Below are 19,959 nucleotides of genomic sequence, written 5' to 3' on the forward strand. Positions count from 1 at the left end.
GCCTCTCCAGACATTAGTGTTCTTATGCAGTGTGTATGAAGTGACCACAACTTTGGAAGGAAATTCCAAGATCCACTCCTGGGTACAGGTGAGGCTTTCCAGGTGAGGATTGTATGCTTTGAAGATCCAAATCCATCATACAGATATTAGGGATGACTTGTTCACTAAGCACTTTTTTGCCTCCATGTGGAGAAATGGATTGGCATAGATGTTCTGCTCTACAGATTCCACAGAAAAATTCTCACTTTGCAGAGACAGTACTGAGTATTGCCACTAATTGCAGATAGGTATCTGCACAAGAGCCTGTTTCATATGGCATTGTACCACAACTACACTGATTTCACCCCTGTGCACAGCAGCCAGTAGCTGTCCTGTTAACAGGAGGCACACAGGGTTCTATTTCTGGTTAAAAAAGGATTATTAGTTTCCAAGTGATTATTAGTTTTGATCATGATAAAATCTCATCTATAATTCATTCAAGGAAAAAAAATATTTCAACAAGTAGGAATTATTACCATTACTCATTTATTACCATTACTCAATTATTACCATTGCTCACCAGTTTCTTGCTCATATAAATAGTATAAAATGATACAAGCGAACTTTGAACCAGGTGAATTAACAGAATGAGACATGAACATCTTACTACTATGAGCAAGTAAGTGGACCACTATGAAAATTACCATAGAAAGGAGGTTCTGCAAGGACTCAAATGTTATGCTTAAGGGAGCATTGAAGCTCCTTGACATAAAAGTACCTCTAGAAGGAAAGAGTTTTCTGCCAGGAATTAAAAGAGGGTAGTTAAATTAAAGAGTGTTTAACTCTGTTTTTCATCCTTTCAAAATATATAGAAAATACAATAAGGAATGAGAGGCATCATATGCTCATCACAAAAATGAAGATGTTGCAATAGGCTCCATGCACTGACAAAGTCCTTGGAAGCCTCTGTGGCTATGCAGCCAGCCTGTGGGGCACACACTGAACCTTACATGTACAAATGTATCTGTAAGAGCCACCCCACACCTGGCCCAAACACACTCCTACATGGTCCCAGGGTCACTGCTGAATAATAAAGAGCAGAATGATGTATGTATGTTTAATGAATAAGTCTGGACTGAATTTTAGCAAAGTCCTGCACTTCTGGGAGGAACCATGGATGGTTCCATCCTGGATGTATCACAGATCAGCTGAGATGCCCTACCACAGTTCCCAGCATGACCAGTATCTATCATATGGTTGTGTGGGCAGAACTGGATCTTACCCACTACTTCCTGCTGAACAGAACTCATTTCCCGGCCTGGCAGTCCAGCCTGGATCTTTGAAGTGCCAGCACAAAAGACATCTTGAGCAGCATCTTGTCACAGGCGACATAATGGTAACTGTATGAAATTCACAGGTTGCACCAGACTAGGAAGAACTGTGAATATGCTGGAGTACAGAATTATAAATCAAAATTAACTTGAAAAATGTGGTGAATTGAAGACCCCCTTCAAAATGACATAGAATGTGGAAGAGTAAAGTGGATGAATGCAGAAACACAGGGATGTATGTGAATTGCATGAATAGCAGCTTTCCAGGGATGAATTCTGGTAGCAATTTCAGAAGGTAACAAGTTGACCAGCAATCAGAAAGATCACATTGAAAAGAAAATAGCATATGCAGGGTGGGGTGTACATTGGAGCACAGCCTGAAAGGCACATTAAAAGTAACTGTTGACTGGACTGGAAGTGGACATTCAAGTAAGATTTATTCAACTGGGCCTCTTCAAGCACCAAAACTCTCCTTCTTCTCCTGTTTGAATGAGCAAGACAGATGCTGAGTAAAACTGGTAAATCGGGATGAATTCTGTGAACAGCAAACAGTACCAAAAAGGGGCAAAGTGAAGCCAAAGATCATGCTATGGACTCATTTACCAGCAAAATTATTATGACAGTTCAATCTACCTCCCAAATTTACTTTTCCAGCCTGAAAGGAAAAGCAGACAGCCTCCTTTCTTGTTTCCGGATGGAAGTAGCAATATACACATATGAATGTTTGCCTGATGTCAATTTTGCCCTATGCCTGCTTGAAGAAATTTGGGACCTCTCATTGTCTTGAGTGGAGGAGACCCAGAAGAAGACATTACTGCATAAACCCTCTCCATATTTGCAAGATACTGTGCACAGCTACAAATACCTCTCTTCAATGGGAGTATTCATTTTAGTCTTCTCTTATTTAATTAGTTCATATAAACTCTCTAACAGCATCTCAGACAGAGCTCCAAAAACCTCTGCCAAAGCCTTCAGTGCAATCCCTCCTTGGCAGACATAGGTGTCAGAAATTAGCTTTCATTTATCTTCCCACACTGACCTCTAGCATTGCTACGGCTCTTATAATCTCAGAATTTGACTTATCACACAAAACCAACACTGTTCAAGCCCAAAACTTCTTAATCTTGGTGGTAGACTTTGTATGCAGATTTTGCTTCTTATTTTCTGCATTTTTTTTCCTCAGCATTTTAATTTACATATGCTTAGCTCATCTGAGCTTTGTCATATTAATACAAAAGAAAAATTGCATAAGTAAATCTGCCTTTATTGCATTTTCTGCCAGTTTGGGTCTAGCGAATAATATGATGTTATGACAATATTTTAGAATTGGTTATGGCATTATATAGTGACATCAGTCCCACAGCAAAGGTCTTTGTAGTGTAAAAACTGTAGACTCTACTCAGTCATCTGGGGTGGCAGGAAAGGAACATCTGGGAAGAAACAAATTACATCTGTTGTTTTCAACCAGCCCACTTCAACCTAGCAATAGCCAGCTGAAAAGCAAGTTCTGGACTGCTAAGAAATATGTGATGAAACATAATTTGCAGGAGGTTTTAGGCTGACTCAGCAGATCTTATAGCTATACTGTTTTACTGTTTCCCCACACTAGGATTTCTTCTTTTTTTTTTTTTTTTTTGCCCCCTTACCTTGTGTTTTACTTAGGCATTCATTTTTAACATCTTATGTGTGAAATGCACTGTAGTGAAGAGAGTGGTAGACAAAAAGCTTTCCCTTGAAAAGATCAAGGATGATACAGGTATGGAACTAGTTTTCCTTATTTAGAAAGGAATGCTCTATCAAGTGCATTTTGATTGAAAAAAAAGTGACCGCTGTCTTAAAAATCATAATAATAGCAGTTAATATGCCTGAATGTGAAGAAGACTATGACCAGGATTTTGGAGACTGGTACCTAAAATGGATCCATTGGCCTTAGTCACTCTTATGTTGGATCCCTTGGGGCCAGTGTTTGGGATTTAGGCTTCTGAGACTAGCAGACTCAGTGTATGTAAAAACTAGGAATTTTTTTTCCTAATTTTCTAAAAATCAACAGCTTCTCTTCCAAATAGCTGTAGCTTAGATACTGTAGCTTTGAGTTTTTCTGTAAACCTCAAGGGTACTGCTTCTGTCTGGAAAGTTAGGCTCTCAGTTCACCAGGCCCAGACAATAACTTAGAGAGTAGGCAAATCAGGGAGAACTATGCAAAGCTTTCTGATGTTTGTGTAATATTGTAAAGTAATCCAAATATCCTAAAGACGTCAGAGCAATATTTAATAAAACACTGCTGTCTCTCAGGTCCATAGGAAAACAGCTGAGATTCCCTGACTTCAGAAGTCATCTTAAAAATTATTTTTACCCCAGAATCCTACAAAATGACTAAAAAACCCTAACAACAGCTGTTTTATATTAAAAGTTATTGGATTTTGGTAAAATTTATTGCTTAATTATCTAACATGGAATCCTCCCAATATGGTTATAGTGGGAGTCAGCAGATGGCACTGTTACTCATAGTGATAAAACTTTTTACAGCTGTGCAAATCTTGCTACTCTGTTGTGAAGTTCTGCATTGCTGCTCATTTTCTAATAAAATGTCCTTGGCCAAAAACTAGGCACTGGCTAGCCACCTCACCTTATCAAACCAAAGAAAATACTTGAGATGGATCTGGCCTTAGAGAAGTGTTCAGATTCCCAAGAAAGGGGGGCTGTTTGCATGCTCTCTGAGTACCTCTGCTGAAAACAAAGATTAAGTAAAGGGAATTGTGATCCTTGTCAGGACTTGTCTGCTAGGAAGTTGGTGCTTTCAAGGATGCTGGTGCATGAGCCACATGGAGTCATTCTTAGAGGCCATGAGCGCTAATGGAGATGGTGAAGGGGGTAGTTGTGGTAGAACTGAGGCACTTTAAAGGACAGCAAGTAGGCATTGGAAACGAGACTCACCAGCAAGAAAACTGTGGAAGCACTTGGAAACCCGAGGTAGAAACACAGGTAGAGAGCACTGCAGGGGCAGCAAGACTGGAAATGTGTCCAAAGATAAGGCCATGGGGCACTCAGTGATGATTATTCATTCCCTGGGAAGACTCAGCACCTCTCAGGAGATTTCTGGTCCAGTCTGAACTATTTATCACACTGAAGCTATGGATGGAAAGAAACAGCGCATAACACCCAGTAATTTTCTCGATAATTGAATCTGTCTTCATTAAGGTTGCTTTTTTCTCCTATGAGTCTTGTAAAACCTCTGTGAACAAATTCCACTTGTCAATATTTCCCTGGTGTTTCTGGCTTCTGTTGTAAAATTGTGACATCAGTCACTTCAATCTGTCTGTTAATGATGAGCAGACACACAGATACAGACACAGAGACACTTTTCATCTCAGAATGACTGTTCCTAAGGTAAAAAGGATTTTACTATTTGATGGAAACAGCATGATACATAAATCATCAGCAGGGTCTGTACCTGGTGAGGACAAAAGCTGGATTATAGGAATCTCACTGGGATTTTCCCATCTGGCTTCAATTCTTTCTACATGCAAATCCACAGTGATCCACGTCCCACCAGAGACCATTTGAAATTCAGCCACAGCTGAGCCAGGTTCAGGGAACTCCAGGTGGAGGCAGAAGGAGAGTTAATAGGGCTCCTTCCTCCTCTCCTTTCTCATTTAAAAATATCTGTCTTGCTGTGTTCCTGCTTCTGTCAGTTAATGTCAACATCCCATCCACAAGATACAATACAGAGTCTCTATGCCCTGTGGAAATTTAGAGAATGCATTCTTTCATCAGTCTTCACAAAGTGCACACAACTGGGTAAGTTTATAGGCAATTAAGAAACACAGAGTTCTAAAAATAACAGCCTATTTATAGTCTGTTTATAAGCTATTGTGTTGCTACCCTAGTGGTCGTAGTTTTCTCTAGTTTGCAAGACACATTATATGGTATGTTTTGTCTTTAAAAAAAAAAAAAAAAAAGGAGTTAATAAGGACTTCTGTAATGGTTGACTGGATTAATGTTATGCTTTAGGCTCGTGGTTTTCTTAGATTCTGCAGCCAAATTGTTTATCAGTTATGAAATTTACTAAATCAAAAGGACTAAAAATTACTGATAAAACTACAGGAGGAGCAGAGGCTATATTCTATATCTGCTTGCAAAAATCTGTTGCTTGCTTGTGTTATCTGTCCTAGTTGCCCACTCTAATCAATATTTGCACCATCATTGACTAGGGCAGCAGTGGACAGCAGGAAAAATTAGTTACATGGACTGAGTTGCAATACACGAAAGGAAAAAAAACCACAAGTGTATAACAGACTTCTGTTCATGGGTTTTGCATCTTAATTAATATTTTCTTACATTATCTTCTCTGTAAAATTTCCTTCAACTACTGGCTGAATTAATAAGTGAAAACTCTGTCCAGGTGATGGAGTGAGAACTGGATTCTAGAGCGCTCCCTATTTACAGATTACTAAATGATATGACGAACACTGTTGAACAACGTGCTGAGCATATGTTCAATAAGAGCTGCAAGACTGAAGACCTGCTAAAATCATTTGGAAACAAGTCACTAGCATGGCTTCCTTCATAGGCCTTTAGGCAATTATGTAAACTCTCAGCATCTCTGTCTTCTATTTCAATGAGCAAAGGGCCACAAAAGAAATCCTTTTAAATTTTTCTTCAGTCAATGTCCAGTTCTGGGTTTTTATTCTTATTGAATTTTGGTAGGTTCAATAACTTTGGTTGAAAGAAATGCAGTCCTCTGGTGCACAAAAGAAGAGGCTGGAGGGATAGGAGGAAAACAGATATTTTTATAGTGAAGTATTATTATAGATAATGATTCTTGTGTAATCATTTGGATGAAAATTGCAAGGTAATGATGCTTAAACCTTTCTTTAAGTCTATGTTTTGGATCCAGTTTAAAAAAGAAAAGGCATCACCTTATTATCTAGCAGCCATTTGATGTCATGTGGTGTATTATGAATTTGGAGACCACTTTTCTTGTTATGTTTGTTTCTTGGACTTTATTGTTTAGGCTATGTAAGGGTTTTATTGATAGGACCCAGCTCAGGTAGTTACTTGGCCTTTTACTATAGCTGCTGTTTTTGGAGCAGTATCTCAGGGAATATCTGCTTTCAGGACAGGAGGAATGGCTGCATTACTTCAATGAAAAAGTACTCATTTCTGAATTGTTTTCTGGGCAGTAAAGAGTTGGGGCAAGTTATCAGCAAGGCTTTGTCTGGGTGTGTACCAGATTCTTTCTGGGTTAATGTGATTTGTTCATGGCCAAAGCCAACTTGAAATTTAAAGGGGAGCTCTTAAACCATCTTGCCTTCTCCTGCCTCCCCACATTTAAAGAGGGAATTATAGAATTGTTTGGGTTGGAAAAAGCCTCTAAGACTATCAAATCCAACCATTAACTCATCACTGCCAAGTCTACCACTAAGCCATATTCCTAAGCACCACATCCTTTAAACGCCTCCAGGGTGACTCAGCCACTACCCTGGGCAACCTGTTCCAGTGCTTGACAACCCTTTTGGTGAAGAAATTTTTCATAATATCCAATCTAAACTTCCCCTGGTGCAACTCCATGCAATTTACTCTTGTCCTATTGCTTGTTAGTTGGGAGAAGAGACATAATATGTATAAAAATGATTATTTAAGACCTCAAGACAAATCTTTCTGATGCAAGAAGATACAGACGTGAATCCAGTCCTTCAGCTGCAAGGGTTGCCTCTGCACTGAGCAATACCTGCTTGCCTGAGCAGTCTCAGCAGGTTGAATAGGGCTGGTGATTTGGAACTTGGTTTTACTGTTCTCCACCAATGTCCCTGGATTGCACACTGCAGCTGGCAGGAGTGGAAGTGTCACATATTGCCAGGATGACTGTTGTCTCCTAGCCAGGGAGTAGTTTCTGGCAAGGCTCTGGGATACCACAGAAATGAAGGATGCAGCTCCCTGTCTCAAGTGTGGAGACCTAGGTCTAGGATATGTAAAAGCTGGGGCAAGTTGAGCCCTTTATGGCTCTTCAGAGGGACTATTTTCATCAAAGATGTGCTGACAGAGACATCTGTTTAAGCACTAGTAGCCCTTTTTACAGGGCTGGCACAGGATTTGTCTTCTGTCAACACCTCTGACTGGGATTTCAAAGAGGTCATTGTTTGGAACCAAGCAAAGTAGAGGGCTAGCTCATCCAAGGAGGTGGCTCAGGAACAGCCTTTCTCACTAAATCAGCCAGATCTCTCACAGAGTTATTCTGCAAATTTGGGATAAAGGCACAGGGCTTCACTCCCGTTTCAGAAGGGAAACAAGCCCTTTCCCTTCCCAGGTTTGGCCTTAGCCATTCTGTTTGGCACAGCCTTGTATTATCAGATTCTTGAAAACTTCAGCCTAAAGGCAGGTGGTCCTAAATAACTTATTTTCTACTGAAATACTTAAGGATTATTTTAAAAAAGAGCCTTAGTTTATAGTGTGTTTTATAGGCAAGGAAAGCAGGAGAGCTGTCCCAGGCCATATTTTGCTGCAGTGCTTGCTTGGTGAGTCTGTCTGTGTAATTTCAGAATTGCTGATTCATTTCCAGGCTTTGAAACTAGTGCCCCCACACATGGGCCTTTTCTAACCTGAGGAACATTTTTTTAATGGTATGTAGACAAAATGACATGTTAATGTAAATCATCAGACTTAAGCTAGAGTTAATCTGATTTGCTTCATGGAAGGCAAAACAAGCAAATTCCTTCAAGGCTGTTCCTCCAATTCAGACTCCAGTCAGAGCCTCTTTCTGGAGCTACTGTCAGCAGTGGTCAGAAAATAATTGTGCTTCAGCATGGGGAGTGTAACAGCTTACCAGAGCAATGCCTGGCCCATCCCACCACAGTCTAAACCAGTGCAAAAGGACAGTGCCAGAGCACTTGCCAGACCTCTCTCCTTCTCCATTATTGCTTTTGAGTTGGGGCATGTGAAGAATTCAGTGAGGCAGAAATATCTTCTTCCTCTCAACACTTTTTCCCTCTGGGGCAGCTTGTTAATGTTGGGGGGGGGGAGGAGGGAGGGTGAGAGTAGGGAGGGTGTAGGGGCCTGGAAATCAAGCCTGTGAGTCATACAGGGGAAGTTCATTAGAGGTCACACAGCTGTATAGCCGGGCTGAAAAGGGCTGGTTGCTTGCTGATGAAAGAGTCTCTCATTGCTGGGGTTAACATACACAGAAATGTGGGATTCTGTAGTTGCACAGGAGATTATGGTACAGAAACTGTTTCTGAAACCAGATTAAAAACAGGTGTAGGGTGCTGCAAAAGCATGGGATTGGTAAATTGCCTTAGAGACATGGATATCTGAGCTGGTGCATGTGCACATACATGTGGGTTGCTTGCATTAGGAAAGGTTCAACTAAGAAAGAAAAGAAAATCCTTCAGTAAAGAAAATCTTTAGATGTGTCCCTTTGGTTTTGTTTGAATTTCAGTGCACTCTAGAACAATGTGTAGGGACTCAGCTGCTTCCCTCAGATATGTGAAGGGTACAGAGTTTACAACTTTAGATATTTCCAAATACAGAGAGATCTTGCAGAGTCACCTCTTGGCTTCCTACAGATGAGCTTCTGGATGGATGTACTAAATGCTTGGTCTAAACACAGCTAAGTATTTGATTAAAAACTACATTTTGGGGAAGAGAAAAAACTCCAAAGTAATTAACGTCTAATATAGTGCTCTTCTTCTAATTGCTAGCTACCAGGGAAGCTACCAGTGAAGCAAGTACTTGCAGGTAATTGTGATAAATCTGTCTTTGGAAAATAATCGATTAAAGTAATTTAAATTTAAGCAACCTAAGACTGGACCTTGGCTCCAGGTATCAAATCCCTTTTCCCTATGCTTTCAGATTGTTGTAATTTAATCCTCCAGGGTGTATGTGATTTACCAGGCAAGAACACCTATACCTTTTATTGATATCTTAACTGTTAATGTAGGGTACAGTTCATACTCTTCTGAAAACAAAATGTATGCAGTATATTCACTTGTGAATGGAAGAATACTTTTTTCACTCTTCCATAACCATCCATGTTTAAAATGATGGAAAAATAGACAGGAAAAGTAGAGAGGATAAAACTTTGAAGTTACTGTTTTGGAGTGAGTATTCCTGCCAGATGACTCAGAATTCAAGCTGCTGCTCACTTTGCAATGCCAAGTGAAAGTCAAGTACCAGCCTCACTGATGTGAAAGAGTAGACTGGACTGTACTGGACTGAAATATCTTGGCAAAAATTGAGGTGGACTTGTTTAGTTGTACATGACCATCCCATAATCTTTCTGAGCTTTCCTTCAAGAGATACATACTGTAAAACAAAGACAGAGCAAGAGAAAAGGCATACAGGGTCACTGCCTACAGTTTTTAACAATGAAAAATAGTTTGAATGGTCTACTATCCATCTTCCATAGCCTGCAGTTAACTTTGGTAGAGCATTAAGTATTTATCTGTGAACTTTAGAGTTCTGCCTGGATAGCATGATGATGCCCTGAAAGGAAACAGGTTTTTTGACATTACTTCACATAAAATTCTTGTGAATCAGCTAGGGAAAAGTGGTCTTTAAGAAACTGGGTTGGATGAAAAAGTGATTTTCTCTAGATAAGCTGCTCTCTGGATGAGGTTTTCAATGTTACAGCATCAAAATTTAAGGAGATACAAGTTGGATCCTTTTATGAAAGGATGTTTTCTTGTTTTGTTAGTTTGATTTTTACATAGCACAAAGGAATAGTGTGATCTCAACACTTCAAAAATAGAGCAAAAACTTCTGAGTTCATGGAGCATTTTGCACAGTGAGCTTTAATTGCAGCAACAGAAGTAGATATTGGGTGCTAGGAAAAAAAACCTAACTCAAAACAACAACTTAAAAGTAAAGGTAATGAGATATATTCTTAGACCTCAGAAGCTGAGAAGGTCTTTAAGAACAGATTGGACAAACATTACTCAGAAATGACAAGACTGAAGCTGAACCTGGGGACACACTGTGCCACTTCATAGAGTTCTTTCTAACCATCCCTTGTATTGTGCTATAACTTATGATAAAGCTTACATTTGAAAAGAACCCCACACATACTGCCTTTGTGGAAAGGTTAACTTCTAAATGGCTGAACCAGAAGTGAGGTCTTTTTCTCCTAAGGAATTGAAAAATACTAGATTGATAATGATGTACTGAGTCATTCTTTCCACTGCACCATCAAATTACATGCTTGCATCTGTCAGCCATATGCCATTCCAGTCTTTCCTGTCTTGATTTCATTAATAGCACTGGGCCAAACCAGGCAGAATTCCTGTTTGTGTAGGCAGGTGATCTCTCTCATTAGTATCTTCTTGCTTTCTGTTTTAGTGAGTATAGCCCCAATAATATGACATTTCAAAATCATATACTTCATTAATAGATGCAACTTAGTTCCTAGGTGGCAGAAACAAAAATGCCTTCTTAATTTTCAGTTCCCTGCTTCTTGCACCTTACAAGTACCCCATTTTTGCTATATTCTTCCCAAGTTGCTTGTCCTGTATCTCATCCCATACTGTGGGACTGCTCATCTTAGGAGGAGCTTGGTAATATTGACAATGAATATGAACTGTATGCTTTGTCTGGAAATAATTATGCTAGTGAATTGATCCTCTACTGAAGTGATGGCTTGACCTCCCTACTCTGAGTTGTTCCCTGAGAAAACACTGTGGGACACATGCGGGATGCTGGTTTTGTAAGGCTGGATGACAGTTCAGAGATATGGGATATAATTGTTCTCTGGCAAAAAAAAAAAAATCTCGATAGGACAGATATGCCAACAGACCTTTGCTGCTTTAATGAAAAGGCACCTAAATGTCTGCTGCTGGGCCCAGAAAGCTTTTGGAAAATAAAGCCCAGACTCTCTAATACAGATAAGCAATTTGGATATGATTGCAGATTTGAGACTGGGGATGGGAGTAGTTTTGTTTGAATATCACTTCCAATTATATCACCTTGCTAAGATGGCATTGTAGTGGGGTTAATTCTTAATCTTCCTCCTAAGTGTTTCTCAAGCTTTTCTCTGTGCCCATAATTATCATCTGGAAACCCTCAGACCGCCTTGTGAAAACCCTTGTGGTTCGGGTGGGTAGTCAGTAATTGCCCCATCGGTGCTTCACGCTGTGGGGGATGGACCAGCCATCTGTAAGTTTCTGGTTCTTAAATACTTGGGAAGTGCTGAGAAGAGGTAAGAAGGACAAAAGTCTTGACATGTACAAGAAGAAAAGTGGTGCACTGCTGCAAAAATTGTGGTGCAATGAGGAAGCTCTTTATAATACTGCTCAGAAGTCTAAGTCATGCTACCCTAAGACACTTTCTCCACAAGTGAAAATAAAGGGCTTGGATCTACTGAATGTCATTTATGACAGATGACTCAAAGTTAGTGGGGTTCTTTTGCCTGTTTATGTTTAAATTGTTTTGTTTACTGAAGAGGCTGCTTTTTCCAAAATTATGGTTTCCCTGACCTGTCTTAATGTTCAACATAGTTCTGTGGCTTTATAGTCTCTTCACATTAACTCTACAGTAAAGTTAATATGATAGAATGACATTGTGCCAGAATCTCTCAACATTTTTAAAAATTTTATTTTAATAAACATATTCAAAACCACAAAACAAACCATATTGCTCTCAAAAGAACAGGGACATTCAATCATTTCAAGACTCATTCAACTGATATGGAGGTGAGTTGTTTTGCTTTAGAGGGTATTTTGAAAAGACCCAGTCCCCACTTAAAGCAATTTTTTATATCCTTTCTCAGTCCTCAGTTTCACCCCTGACAATGCTTTTTCCCGGCATCAAGAATTTGGCTAAGAGAGATTTACAGTTCTTTCCCAGAACAGAGTAGATATTTGGCTCTCCAATCTAAGTCTTTATTTGCATACTGACTACTTCTGGTTTGGGAATCTTTAGGCTCTTTGAGAGGAAATGTTATTATTTTTTTCCATTTATATCTCAATTTTATTTTTATCTCAGGTTTTATTCATCTTTATCCAGGGCTGTTTCACCAGGAAGAAAATGTTGACTTTAAATTTCCGTTTGTTGCAGGAATACGCTTTAAAAATCCTTTAACAACAAATACCAGTTCCTTTGAAATTATATTTCCCAACTGTTGCTTAATTTGCAAAAGAAATAAAACCTCCAAAGGTACATAAAAGGGTTCTAATTCTTTCAGCAGAACTAACAGATTTTCAAAACTGAAATGTGGTCAATTCTATTTGAATCAGTTCCATTTCAGCATTTCTATTTAATATAACTAAACTGACAGAAAGATTATTTATTTGATGCTTGAGATGATAGGTATAATTTTTTTTTTTTTTTTCTGGCAGAAAAATAATTCCCTTGCATTCTCTGCTCACAAGTTTAGGAAGAGACTTTGTGGGGCTGTCTTGCTATCTTGATGTGAGTCCCTGGACTCTGTTTTAGGTATGGACTCCCAGCCGTTGACCGCTCTTGGTGCTCTTCTTTGCTGCAGGGAAGAGGGAGAGAATGGATTTGCTCAGAGCAGATTGCTTATGGTATTGGAACAAGCAGCTGGAGTGAGGTCTTATCTACAGGTGAGATTATATTATTTGTATATGTTGATATATGTTGGAAGAGAATAAACCACTTTTACCACTTTTACTTGGGCTAGTGTCACTTGTACACATGTCTACAGTGCTATCATTTAGAAGCAAGCCAGTAATATTACTATACTATTTCTGAGCTACCTCAAAAATTGTGGATTTTCTGTGACTTTGCTAGAATATTTGTATTCAAGTGCTGTGTAAGAGAGCCTTTCATCATGAACAGTAAATGCCAGACTAAATCATGTAAGAATTACAGAAAGTTCAATGCTCATAATGGCCTCATATGCTTGTAAACGGAGTTATGTTAATTGGATGGAGTTTCCTAAGAGAAGAGAACAGGAGAGCTGGAAAGAATCTCAACTGAACTAGCATTGAGTCAATGCCCAAGTGGCTTGAATAGGCACTGAGATAATGGTGTCAGAAGCAAGGGAAAGATTTCTAGCATCCACTAATGAGTTAAGAAAAAACTGTAGAATCTTCACACACAATCTAAGCTGGTTGTTTTTTCAGGAGAAATAAAGTTTTATTGGGATGTTTTTTGTCTCAGTTTGTATCTGGAGACCATATGTGCTTCTTTCCTTCAGCTGTTTAGTGTTGAGTTGATGGTGTGTGATGATATTCCTGAAGTTACTTGATTAGCTTGGACTGAACCCATCTTGCTGCCCTTTGTTCTATTTATAGAAGTACCTATGTTATTGTTTCATTGCAAAGTAGCTGACAGAAATATTAATAGCATAAAGACTTCTGTCTCCATCACAGTCAGGATTTCAGTTGGGTCAAATCTATCACCAAAACCACTGGAGAATGTACATTAAATAATAATACCTTCACTCATCCCCAGCTTATTACTGGCCTTGAAGGAGTCACACATTCCATGAATAGGATTTCTAGAGGACAGTGGCAGGGGTACTAGACAGTTTCTCTGAATCATTAGATCCTACAAGGCTCAGCTCCAACCAGAGGAAATGCGCTTCAGAGTGCTGAGACTGGTGATCTCTTGTCTTTTTATTACATACCAGTGACTTCTGGCTCACAGCTGTCCCTGAGGGGGTTGGGAGCTGTACATCCAGCCCTTCCCTCGACACACAAGCTTTGGACACACGGCACATGTTGTCCAGCACATAGTCTCAGATAAAACCTTTTCCCCTTTGTAAGTTACAGACAAGGGCAAGATAGAAATACACTCATTAGCATAGGGGAGTAGGCTGCATACATCTATATAGGTTACTGTCAATTTCTATACATGCTGCCTCAAATGCAAGGGGCAGTAGGAAACTGAAAACATAGTTAATTGAATAGATATTCATCCTAGAAATGTGGCTTCCTAGTACTTCATGTCTGTAAAGACTGGAATATTTCTGAAATTTTCCAGCTTTTCTAGGATTTGCACAGGTAACACAGACAATGGAAAAAAATTGGTCTTGTTTCATATACCTGTAGCTTCTTCTCCACTGGGGAGGCTGCAGATAATGAAGTAATGTGGAAAAGAGGAGGATTTCAAGAGGAGCATTACATGTGGGAAGGGCTTCTGCCCTTAAACCAGTTGAAGAGAAAGACCAAAGTGTTTGAGCAACAGGGTTTGCCAGGATACTAAGGCAGGAAGAGAAAAATCTGTGGGATGGAAATTGCAACAGTGTAATGAAATCTGAGTACAGATTTATGGCATGAAAGAATATTAACCCTTTCCTTCCCACAAACATTTCCTTCATTCTCCCTCCACTCACTCTTTTATTTGTGGAAAACTCCTGTCTTCTCCTTTGATCTCAGACTAGCATATCCATGTGCAAACTGGCCTGGCAAGGGTCCCTTGAACACCTTTGGTTTAGAATTGTGCTCTGTGAAGTTTTGTATGGTGCTGTTTGGTAGGACAGTGGTAACAACAGTATAGACCATGACATCCTTGTTCCCAGGAACAATCTCAAGAATTATCTAATTAACAAGGACAGAGAGCACTGGTATTTACTTTCTAAGATTCTTTACTGGGTGTTCCCAGGGAGCTGCAGTGAAATGACAGAAGCTCGACTGATATTTAGCAACAGAAAAACTGATTGTCAATTGCCAAGAGGAAACTGCAGTGAAAGAATTACAAGAGATTCCTCTTTTAAAATCTCTTCATCTCTTATATGCCTGGTTTTGTAGAGATGGTATTCATGATACCTCCTCCTTGAAAAGCTGTTGGTTGTCATAAACAGTATTTATTCTCAAATCCAGATAAACTGCAATTCTAGATCTGTAGTTCAGATGTATCTGAATTAATCTGGAAATGAGGTGCCATGTGTCTTAATATGACAATAGAAAAAAAGGCTACAAGTCAGACTAGGGGATTGGCTAACTATCCTAGCCACTATAGTGGCCACAAATAGCGGCATGTGGGAAAGTGAAAAGAGTAGGAACATGGGTAATCCTGAATATTCTCCCAGGTATAGCTATTATTGTCTCAAGGAATGTTGTAAAATTAACCTTTATCCTTTTGTTTGCTTGCAACCTAGCTCCAAATTGCTTCCTTTAATGCTTCATTTGTTTTATTGGCAAAGAGGGCAAAGTAGTGATGCCTTTTTAACCCATTCATGAACATCAAGATTTTGTACACCTCTACCATAACTTGCTTTTTCCATCTCTTTTTGTGGCTGAGGTGTCCAGTCCTCATGTTCTTCCTTGTTTTCCACCTCTGAATCTGTTCCAGGCTCCCACAAGAGATGGGGAGATTGCACTCACGATCTCGTAATGCTCATGAACCAAACGAGCTGTGGCATCGTGTAGGTCGTATATTTTTTTCTCTGTTTATCACCCAATAGTGCCTAAACTTTAAGTTTTTAAGCACTGCAAAGAATTGAGCTGGTGTGTTCATGGAACTTCCTATTACATTTATATAGATATATCCTGTGTTTCTATTTCTGTCATAGTCTCAAAATACCACTTGTGAGTGGTAATGGTCAGCAAAATGGAAAGGACCATCATTTATATGTGAAGCTGGAACTGTTCTTTGTCTTCTGTGCATCCTTTATTATCACCTACAATGAATTTCCTCTGCTCCTTTATTGTCCACTCAGCTCCTTGGCCCTGCTGTTTTTCTGTTGGCCCTCATCCGTAATAACTTAATATTAACAAAATAAGAAAACTTTTTCACTCCATTTTTCACCCTCTCTCAAGTGCTTCACCAGGATGGAAATTAGCACAAATTCTGGTAGAACCGTAAGTCAGTAAGAAATGACCATTTACTTCCAACTTCAGTTTCTACTTTCAATTTATTATCTGTTTGTGCTGGCATATTCATCCTTTATGCTGTACTTGCTTGTTTTTACCACTTCAGTTAGACATCCTTTTGGAAATGGAAGTAGTTATTTTTAGCTTTATAAGACTTTTCTATAGAATTTCTTGCCCCCTTCAAAATATAGTTTTTCAAGGCATAATTTTTCTTCAAAGCCCTATTGACTCCTGAATTTGATCATTCAGATGACTATTGTTTCTGTGGATTTTTTATTTGAAGTTGCCGTTTACTTGCCCACTACAGGTCAAGAGGCCTGAACTTCCCTTGAAACTGTTTGTTAAAAAATGACATCACATTTTTCATGGTCCTCTCATACTGATGCAATGAGAGGCTGCACAGTATCCTTGGTAATTCAGTTATTTCATCCTTGAGTTCCTCTAAAGCTCCTGGGTGAACACCATCTGGACTTGGCAATTTGTTAAGTTCATTTTCTGAATTTGTTTTGTAACTTATTCTACAGTTACTTCAATTTCAGACAGCTCCTCTGAGTCACTCATTTAAAAACAAACTCCCTCAAAAGACCCTCACCATTTTTTTTTTGGTTTGTTTGTTTGTTCTGGAAACATGGGAATCTTACCAGCTTCTCCCAGAGTGAAAAGCTGTGCAAGAAATTGCATCTTCTCTTCATACATTTCTGCTCTTACACAATTATCAATTGACTTTGCAATCAATTTATATCTCTGTGGATGTATTACTTTCATCAATTGTGCTTTGAAACATTTATGTCTGTCTCACTGTGTGTTTAGGTTTTAGTCTGTAGGAGTTCATGATCTTTTATTCTGTTCATTCACATCTTCCACTTTCAAAGGACTGCCTCTGTTAAAGTATCAGCTAGAAATATGAAACTCTTTTTGCTCCCTTTCTCAAGGATTTCTCTGTAGATAATATTTATTGCCCCCATGCTTTCAATATTGGGGCTTTACAAACTTTGAGTGTGTGGATGTGCTTCTTGTCTTTATCAAGTTTTTCTTTAATTTTACAAAGAGTTTTGGCTTTTTGCAAGTAATTTTTCTGGCATAAGGAAGAAAAGTTTTTTCTTTTTTTCAGCTCTGAGCGATTGGGTCAGGGATCCCTTGTTTATTTACCTGGAAGCTTATTTTAAATATCAGCTACAGCTATGCACCCACTTAGATGTGCCTTAGAGGTGCACACCTCCATGCGCTCATTGAACATCGTAAAAAAAAAAAAATCAGAAAAAAAACCCCAATCAAAAACCAAAAAAACCACCACATATATGCATATCCATATATGTATATATTTTATGTATACATGAAACATACATACACAAGAATGAAAGGGAAATTGTGTTGTGTTCTGAATCCATAGCAGCATATGAAACGAACTGGCTAAATCTAGGCCATTTTTATGGCATCATATAGTAGAGTTCCCAATGTGCTTGTTCCATAACCTTTTACATTTTTTTTCTGTAAATGTCTCTCACTGGGTTGCAGTGACTGTAGTGAACAGTTCAGATAGCTCATAGTTGCTAAGCACCAAGCAGGCCTTTAGTAGAAGGGAAAAGATAAGTGTGCAAATTTAAATATACACAAGAAATTGTATTGATCCCTAACTACATTATTTGCTTTGAAATGATACAATTTTGTCATTCTAAAACTGCCCTTTACTTCCTTTGGTTGCATATGGCGTGTCTTGGAGCATATCTTTACAGGGATGTTAACATACATCTAAGGTGACTCAGAGAGGCTGCCTCCTTATAAATTAACAATTTTTATCAGTTACTAAGAAACACAAGCAATATTATCTGCTGGTAGCAGCTCTCTGCATGTGGGCATCCTGAAATATTGACATCATTTGAACCATAAGGGTTCTGTGCAATTACATTTTTAAGGCTGATTAAAACACTAGGAGAGCTGTATATTAGTTTTAAATGTTATTAATAAAAGCAATTAAAACTCTCTCACTGTATGTCTGCCTTCCTGATGCTTTGAGAGTCCAATTGATTTGTGTGAACATTATTGTCTACTATCCATTTATCCTAGTCTTCCTGGGAAAGATGAGAAAAATGCTTAGTAATGAGATGGATAAAGGAAGACATGATGCTACCTTCTTAGCGATTACAAGTTTTACATCAAATGCTTTGATCCTACTGGCCCACTGCAGTGAGCTTTGAGCCCTGTCTGTGTACTGAAAGTGCTCAGAATGCATCACAAAACAAATCAAAAAAGGTTCACCTGCCAAAAGCCACTTTTTTTCTTTTTTAAATTCAGATTGTGTTGGAAGGCTTAAGCTGAGGAAGGTCAAAAGACAGTTTGGTTGTGATAAGGTTGAGACATTTTAGCTCAATTTTATCTAGCAATCGCCTCTTTCACTCAATGTTAAAAGTTCTATTTTAGCGTTTGATCCAGCTTTTAATGCCGTGTTGTGCCGTGACCAGAATAGTAGGCAGGGTGTCACGCAGAGGACACCCGCTGCGGGCACCCCTCTGAGAGCAGTGCCAAACCAAAGCAAATGTGCCCGAGTCCCTCCAGCTACTGCTGTCATCCAAGAAGAAGGAATATGATTGTTCCCTGCAAATATGTCTTGACACAATATGACCAACACTTCCATGTGCATACACTGTATTATATAATACAGTGTGTAGACATTCATAGGCAACTTTGCAATCATTGTCATATTTTCTTGTCCTTGATCAGATGTTGATTTACAAGGTCTTTCTGATCTTTTTCAGTAGTGGGAGAATCGTAACTTAACATTTCTTTTGGGTTCTAATTTTAATACCAGCATAAATGCTATTGCAAGTAATAGTTTATTTTTCAGTGAGGTTGTTTAATTTTGTGTTGCACGCCTCAATGGCTTGCAGCTGTTGATAGACCAGTGAGAAACTGTGATAGCATTTTCAGCCTCTTGAGCAAGACTTTTAGTGAGGTTAAATTTGCCTGCTTATTTATAAGAAGCACTACATATGGTGAAATAGGATTTATTTTGCCTGAACCTTGTTTTCTGAAACAAGTCTAGGCGAGTTGGCTTGGACATATGTAGCTGATGTAGAGAGGAAAGTTCTTTCAACTCATGAGCCCTCCCATGCACGGAGCCTGCTCCTTTGGATGTGACAGATTGTCCTGTGGAGCAGACTTTGTTTTTTCACTGGCTACATATCCAGCTCATAAATGGCTTTATGATTGGTGCATAAAATCAGAAGTGTAGTTGAAGGTTTAGGACTTCAGCAAACCTCTGATAGGATTAATCTATGAAGGTATATCAAAAGACCTCTACTTTCATTTCAAGTGATACTATTTGCTCCCATGTGGGGTAATGCTATACTGTCTCTTACTTTTGATCTGTGCAAAAATAGAGTCACCCTCTGCTCTCCATGTATAATCCACAACAGACTTCCTTATAAGCTGAATCTTGTTGTGTCAGCCTTATCAACTAGCAAACAGTTATGATTTGCTGAATATAAGAAGTGTCCCCATGTTAATATGCCTGGCTTCTTTAAACATGTCTGAGCTTTCCTGATGCATGACTGTACCATTTTTTGCTTTCTAAAATGCTCAATTGCTTCTGAAAGAAGGTTCTTCTCTCCAAATGAATGCTATTTCTGAAGCAATAACTGACAGTTTATTTATTTGCTTGGATTACTGAGAAAAACTCTTCTCTGTTACAAAGCAAAGGACTGAAAGTGTTCAGAGACAAATGGAAAATATGAGAGACACTCCAAACCTTGTATAAACTGAAACAATCACTCAAAATGTGGGGGCTGCTTCTCAGGAAAAGAGGTCAAAGGCACTTCGTATCCTTTTGGAGGCACTCTGGAGATAAAAACTAAAGGAGGGAGGGAGTCACAATCTCACCT

This window comes from Onychostruthus taczanowskii, unplaced genomic scaffold (assembly GCF_017590055.1).
Source record: "Onychostruthus taczanowskii isolate IOZ18803 unplaced genomic scaffold, ASM1759005v1 scaffold78, whole genome shotgun sequence".
Classification (NCBI taxonomy): domain Eukaryota; kingdom Metazoa; phylum Chordata; class Aves; order Passeriformes; family Passeridae; genus Onychostruthus; species Onychostruthus taczanowskii.